We start from the raw sequence: 6,740 nt of genomic DNA, 5'->3' as shown, positions 1-6,740 counted from the left end.
GTACCCAATAGCCTAGCCTCACCCAACTCATACCAACCAACTGGAGATCTACACCGTCTCCCAAACAAAGCCTCATATGGCGCCATCTAAATACTCGACTTATAACTATTGTTATAAGCAAACTCTGTGAGTAGTAGAAACTGATCCCATGACCCTCCAAAAATCAATGACATAAGCGCATAACATGTCCTCTAAATCTGAATAGTGCGCTTCGATTGCCCGTCCATCTAAAGGTGAAAAGCTGTGCTCAACTCAACCTGAGTACCCAACTCTCTCTGCATGTCTCTCCAAAACTACGAAGTAAACTGAGTACCTCTATCTGAAATGATGGAAACTAGGACACCATGCAAACGAACAATCTCTCGGATATAGATCTCTGCTAACCTCTCTGAAGAATAAGTAGTACACACAGGAATGAAGTGCGCAAACTTGGTCAGCCGATCCATAATCACCCAAATAGCATCGAACCTCTTCAAAGCCCGTGGGAGTCCAACTACAAAATCCATGGTGATCGGTTCCCATTTCCACTCTGGAATATCCATCTGCTGAATCAAGCCACCCGATCTCTGATGCTCATATTTCACCTGCTGATAATTAAGACACCAAGTTACAAATCCTACAATGTCCTTCTTCATTCTCCTCCACCAATAATGTTGTCTTAGATCTTGAACATCTTCGCAACACCCGGATGGATGGAATACCGAAATATATGGGCCTCCTCCAGAATCAACTCCCAAAGCCCATCTATATTGGGCATGCATATCCGTGCCTGCATCCTCAATACCCCATCATCACCAATAGTCACATCTCTGGCATCGTCATGCTCAAATCTGTCCTTAAGGACAAGCAAATGAGGATCATCATATTTACGCTCTCTGATGCGATCAAATAAGGAAACCCGAGAAACCACACAAGCTAAGACCCGACTGGGCTCAGAAATATCCAATTTCACAAACCGATTGGCCAAGGCCTGAACATCAATATCATATATCCTATTGAGTAATGGATATCTTGTTGTAAGGGTATAGTCAAAAATATATTTATATACGGTCCTAACATTTCTACTCTTACTTCTACTAGCAAGAGAACTTTTGCTCGTAACATACCCCTAGGGATATAATCTTACTTCTTGAAGCGAGCTACTTTAACTGCCAAAGGAGCGGAGCAACTCAAGTTAGACGAGAGGCAGGGATGTAATTTCAAAGAGTCTCGACCGGACCCAAGAACCAGACAGAAGACAGGCCCCATTGTGATACCTCATGCAAGTTCTAGTTAATGACCTGAAAGATGTCACTAGCTACTTGCTATCGAGCGTGCCTTAGCCTTAGTTTACAAGGAAGCTTTGTCGTACTTAGAAAATGATGATTCTAAAGTAGGTGTCAAGCTGAGAAAAGGCGGAGAATTATTGAATTCAAGAAAAGAAAGGCATTGCCCAATACATTTATTATATACAATAGGAGTTCCAAGCCGTAAAAGGCAATGTGAATTCCTACGACTCCTCACACTCTCAGGGACGGAGTGAACAACAACTTCTAGGGAAGGATCTCTATCATTGGTTCATCAGAAGACATCAAGCATGAAAGCAACAAGGAGTGTGCTAGTGAGTCCCAAGCAAAGTAAAGAAGGACATGAGAGGCATAGAGAGGACTCAAGGACAAGACACGACTCAGACCTGGTAAATTTGATCTTTATTGGACTTGCTGTCCGCAGATCAATTACTCTCCTTTGAAGGTGAAGCCCGTTTGAAGGCAAGTCATGGTATCTGGGATCAGACATCGAAAGGGAAGGCGAGGTTTAAGTCTATTATGGAAGCCATCCCCTACTTGTAGTGATACCCCGGTCTCATGGATGAAGGCTAACGTTTTCTATTGGAATAGAGGGATGTGCAGATCAATTCTACTTTTCACTTTGCCATCTAGAGATAGTTTGCCCTGAGTTAGGATACAGAGTTGGAAGAGAATGCCAGTATATCAGTTCATCTTCATCAAAGGCCAGGATCTCTATGAATTCTATTATTTTGCGTCTCTTTGCTTCTGAGGCAGTTTCAAGTTTAAGCCGATCCTCGAGGTCGAGTAAAAGGTCACTCCTCACTCTGATCTTATTAAAGGAGGAAGTAAACAGATCAAGGTTTCTACGTACTTCCGTTATGGACGGTGCAAGTAGGGGGGATGGCGGGGAGGCTGGCTCCACCAGTTGGTTGCCTAAGATGACCCCTTGCCTTAGTCTCCAAATAAGTTTTTATTAGTCAAAAGCACCTTAAAACCACAAATAAGTTGGAGATGAGGGTGATGAGTTGGGATCCTTTAAGGCGGGGGCACGGGGTTATGGTCTTGTTACTTTATGTTTCGAAGTCAATTGATCCCTCAATCAAATCCTAACTAGAAATATTTTAAGAGAATAAGAGAAATCATTTGGATTCGAAGCGAAACCCCTCTCCGCTGTTACGGAGTTCTTAGGCTCTAATCTCCGAAATCGAAGGTCAGCTGACTGAGGAGTTGGTATTGATTCATGCAAATATGCTCCTTTGAAGCTGGAGTAAGGAATTGTCAACCTCATCACCTCGAAGTGTAGTGGCTCTATTGCTATGCACGCCTATAGAGAGAGACTCCAAAAGTACCGATGCTCAATCGAAAGAAAGAGCAATCAACTATATGCTTTACTCATGCCCCATGAATCGCTAGACACAGAGAGAGGGTACGAGCTAATCTCTACTAGAGGGAAAGCTGGCAAAAAGTATAGAGCATGCATGCTACGCTCTCGCCCTCCTTCCATCCGCGAAGATGAGGTGGGAGAAAAAGCGTAATTCCCTGGTGTCACAGGTTACCTTTCTATCTTCCTCCCCTGTGACGTTCCCAAAGCGATCGCTATCTTTTTCTTGCTTTCTTCTTGTCTTGAATTTTTATAGAACGGCTTTATATCAGGTATAGTTTGTTAGGATGAAGCGTTAGTAGATATAGCAAGTGTGCCGGGGATGCGACTCGGGTATAGTAGGATGCGGCTCGAATATAGTAGGTCTGGTAGCAGCACTATACCTTAGTATCTCTCTAGCTTCCAGTATATATAAAATGTAGTTAGCAGAGGTCAGTCTGTCTAGCGTTTCCTCGCGTAAAGGACTACTTTTGCATCGGCTCTCTCTCATTAGGTAATTCCCGAGGTGAAAGCAACTCTCTCGGAAGTAAGTTTCCTCGCTATCTTAGTAGGACTAGTCTAAAAAACTTTCACTTACTCGGTTTATTTGTGGGAAGGCCCTTCTAGAATTACGTTTAATGTCCCTTTATGACTTTCTAGATCGGCGCCTCGGGTTGGTAGCTGGGCTCCGGGGCATTATTACCACGGCTACTATCAACCCGAGCCCAAAAAAGGAAAAGAACAGACTAAAGGGAGAAGTTCATTAGCCATACATAGTTAAGGAGGATGGGGGTCAACCTCTTTTATGATCCATGGCCCCAGTGTGTCACTTGGTTAGCATTTGTAGAACAAAATAAGTAGGGCTAGTTTTTCGATAGGGAAAGAGACAGGGGAGGGGAAGTTGGCTGTAACTGATACACATTTTTCGGATGGACAATATGGATTTTTTGAGATAGTTAACCACTTTTTTAACCATGAGAGGGTGGATGTAATTTAGCTCGAACGAAGTGAGAGGGAGGTCATTTAGAACCTGCTGGCTCCAGAAGGGGGGGGGGGCTCTAGAGGCGCTGCCACAGGCGCCAGTACTGACATAAATTTCCCACCCCGCTCCTAATCAAAAAGAGCGTACGAGACTTTGAAGGGACATTCACACTTTGATTCGTGAGCAACTTCATGAGAACATTGAGAAAGGGGGAAATGGCGGCTATCTGTGCACTTTCCAAAAATAACGGAAATATAATCCAGTGCCGCAAAGGTGATAATGTCTTACGATCTCCGCGGAGACGGATATGGAAACCCTCCGTAGATAGGTGGAGAATATAAGGGGGACCTTTATCTCCTAAAGCTACTCATTAGGGAATACCGGCCAAATTAGTCTGTCTGCCTCTTTCTTTCATAACAGAGCCGTTATTCCCGGCTGGCATAGAAGTCTCTCGCGCGGGTGAAGGAGATGCATTTCTGGTACATGTGGTATTGGACAAGCTCTAAAGGAATAATCTCTTTCCCATGACGACTAAGAACAGACAAATCAAAAATTTCACTTCGAATTTCGGACCTCAACATCCTGCTGTTCGTGGTGTTTCACGATCAATATTGGAAATGAATGGAGAAGTGGTGGATCATGCAGAACCACATATTGGATTACTCCAGTGCGACACGAAGCCTCTAATGCCAAGTCAGCTCCTATGCCGCTAGCTATGCCCTGCTTGGTCCCCCTCCCCCGGCACGACAGAGGTTTCGTAGTACGTCATGAGCACTGGGCTAAGGGGCGGTTGCGCAACTCAAGCGAACCGCCTTACCTTATTCCAATATAGGGACAAAAGGGAGAAGGTTGTGAAGGTGGCCTCGTTATCCATACCTCCGGTCGGATGAATGGAGGACCGACTGACCCGGGTTTTCACAAGCATTGGTGGGTTCTGGAGTGCTTGTCAAGGGCGCTAGCGCATACCCCGGGGTGATCATCACCACCTACAACTCATATCTCGGCACAGCGGAACGTGTAACATGCCTGCTGTTCCATTCAACTACATTTGTTCATTTAATCCATAGCTTAAAAGAATGCAGCAGCGAGGGACAACCCGCCTATACAACCAGCGGGGAGGATGGCACTACTGGCAAAAACCATCTGGTGAAAAAGCTGCAGGCGGGAAGCGTGGTAGGCCTACGCTAGTGGAGCATACCATAGGGAGGAAAGGGAGCCCGAACAGTGGAAGAGCCAGGGGAGGCCGAGTCATTTGACGGAAATGAAAGGCTTTTCCCTATTAGAGAAGGCCCTATGGAGTAAAGGGAAGTGGATGAATTCTTGGAAAAAGAGGGAGTGAGCCTATATAAAATAGAAAATGAAATAAAGCAAATTCCATGAATAGATAGAGTCAATGGTACGACAGACAGTGCTGCCTACACGCTAATTAGCTTCTGAGGTTGAGCAGCCTCAATTTCACTACAGGATTTGCAAATGAATGCTGGGCTGGGCTACATCAAATGGCGTGAGCCGCATGCGGGGAGACCCGCATGTACGGTTTTAGGGGATCTGGTAAAAAAAACGGCTGGTGCCCACCCGACTAGAGGGACTGAGAAATTAATTGAGTAAAAAACTTATCTTCAAGCTTTACCTTATTCTAATCATTCAGAGGGCGATCACAGGGTCACTGAATGAAGTCCTCCGTTTCTTTCAGAGGTGCTGACCCGCAGCGAGGCAGAGATGACTAAGTGACATATGAAATATGGCGACGAAAACAACATGTCGTAGAAAGAGATAACAGGTGGAGCAAACGACCCACTATGACTAACCTATCTACAATTACATCCCCGAGCGGCAATCAAACAGGGTCGTGAATACGAGATGCCAGCGGAATGATCAATTGGACAGAGGCTAGGGCTGCTTCCTTCCCACCACGTCCTTGATTGTGTGTCGAAGATATAAAGCGAGTGCACCAGAAAAGAATGGGAATTGGATCGATCTATTCTATTGTGAAGCATCCGAAGCATAACTACACACTCACACGATCTTTGCCGAGACATATGAGCATTCGGTGGAACCAGTGAACGACACTTGCTTCTGGATAGATGTGTGGGATAGAGGGCTCGTGGTACGTGCTGCCTGCCCTTCATCCTCTGCTTTGAGAATCGTGTGAACGGAGAGTGGGCAGAAGAGAAGGAGGTCCTCACACGGAGTCGTACACTTACTTGAGCAATGCGGGAGACTGGGGAATGGTGTCGAATAAACTGGGCCTGAAAAATAACTGACGAAGATTTACTTAGATTGGGCTTTTATTGGGATTTTTTTTCTTAGTGATTGGAAAGGAGGTCACCTGGGTATGTAATAGAAAGGGAAGGCAGAAGCATCGAATGGCGAAGAGAGGCGACTCGGCAGGGAAGGAATGGGAAATCGTCAAGGATGACTTCTTTGTTGGCGTAACGAATGGCTAAATAGCGAGAGTGATTCTCTGAGCCGGTATGGATTTCCAATGCCTCGGGAAACTAGTCGAGATAGATGACAACACCTTTTTCCCCTCTTCCTTACCGGTAGGGCAATCTTCTCTTATGGCCTTCACACAATGCCCGGAAATAGAGAACCAAGCCTATTTCTGATCTATTCATTTCTGCAAGCAGGGAGGATCCAGAGCGTTGCCCCCTCCTATTCGAGGTTTTTCCTCGCCCCGCAATCACCCAACCTTCCTTTTGCTCTTCCTTAGGTTTGCCTCCATGAACACGGCACTTAGGAGCCTTACTCATATTCCAAAGGCGCTACTTCAATTCAAGCGCAAGCCCCCCTTCTATTGCATAACATAAAAAAGCAATAAACAAAGTACCAAAGTGGTTGCGGGAACGATATGCTTTTGTTACCGGCGAAGGCTTTCAAAGGCAACCATCTTCCCAAACTAGTTGTTACCTTAAGTTGCCATTTTTCCAATATTATTGAATAGCATGGCCTGGGGCTAAGATAACTCAAGTGGGAGAGCCGTGTTATGGGTGACCTTATTTCACGGTTCAGAGAGCACTTGTGTATGTGATGCAAGTGAACGTCTACAAAAAAGCTATCGTAAAGTTTCGTTCTTCTTTACGTCGTCGACCCTATCCATGTTTCTATGATGGCCCAAGAACACACTCAT

The 6,740-nt window shown here is 45.3% G+C and overlaps 1 pseudogene; it reads right to left on the bottom strand.

The window, feature by feature from the left end:
* Positions 1-5,250: 5,250 nt before the first annotated feature.
* On the bottom strand, positions 5,251-6,740 carry LOC142174775 (uncharacterized; annotated as a pseudogene).

Source organism: Nicotiana tabacum, chromosome 3 (assembly GCF_000715075.1).
Source record: "Nicotiana tabacum cultivar K326 chromosome 3, ASM71507v2, whole genome shotgun sequence".
NCBI classification, from domain to species: Eukaryota; Viridiplantae; Streptophyta; class Magnoliopsida; order Solanales; family Solanaceae; genus Nicotiana; species Nicotiana tabacum.
Note: the sequence above shows the minus strand (reverse complement) of the source record. Positions and strands in the feature narration are given on the sequence as shown.